The following is an 863-nucleotide window of genomic DNA, read 5'->3' as shown; positions in this document are numbered from 1 at the left end:
AAAAGCTATTAAGAACCGTTCACACTTTATCATATGTGTGGTTAGTTTCCCGCCAATTGTTTGTGACCGTTGTAGGTTTTGCTTCAACCCCGCTTTCAGATAGGCCCCTCAAATTTGGATTTCTTGAATATTGATACTCCTCAAAAAAAAAAAAATCCTTTTTTTTTAAAAAAAAATCAGTTATTATAGTTAGCCAGATTAAAAATTTTATTAGACTTAATAGCTTGATTACCTGTTAGCTAACTATTTTGATTTTATTTGCAAAAAAGAAAAAATAAAACCGCTAAATTTGACTAAATTATCGAACAGTTATATAAGGTTCTCAATTTACTCGACTGAACTTAATTACTCAATTCAAAAAGTTATAAGTTAAAAAAAAGTATCAATTAAAAAAAAATTGAGGGTCATTTCAGCAGCGCTTATTGTTGAGGGAGTCTCCATACATTTTTACCATAAAATAATTCACAAATCCTATATCTCGGTAGCATTCTATAATTCATTTTTTATTGAAAAAACTCAAATATTCGGTCCAACAAAAAAAAGAAGAAGGAGAAAACATGTTAGAAAGCCCAAATATGTTTCACATTTCTGAATTTTTCCAAAGATTTGTGCTATTAAGAAGATAAGATAGCTTCTTATCAAAGCCGTCCCACGTGAGAATCAACGAACTATATATTGACTATGTGGGTTAATTTATTAAAGTATTATTCTTTGTAGCTAACAACATCAATCAATTCACTTACTAGTTAATGTACATCACGATGTTAAAGGAGCAACAAATCAAACTATATATATATATATATATATATATATAGAGCTAGGCTGGTATACTATCAGTAGCACGGAGGCCTCCGTGCTACCAA

Source organism: Ananas comosus, linkage group 8 (genome assembly GCF_001540865.1).
Source record: "Ananas comosus cultivar F153 linkage group 8, ASM154086v1, whole genome shotgun sequence".
In the NCBI taxonomy this organism is placed as follows: domain Eukaryota; kingdom Viridiplantae; phylum Streptophyta; class Magnoliopsida; order Poales; family Bromeliaceae; genus Ananas; species Ananas comosus.
This window is presented reverse-complemented; position numbering follows the sequence as displayed.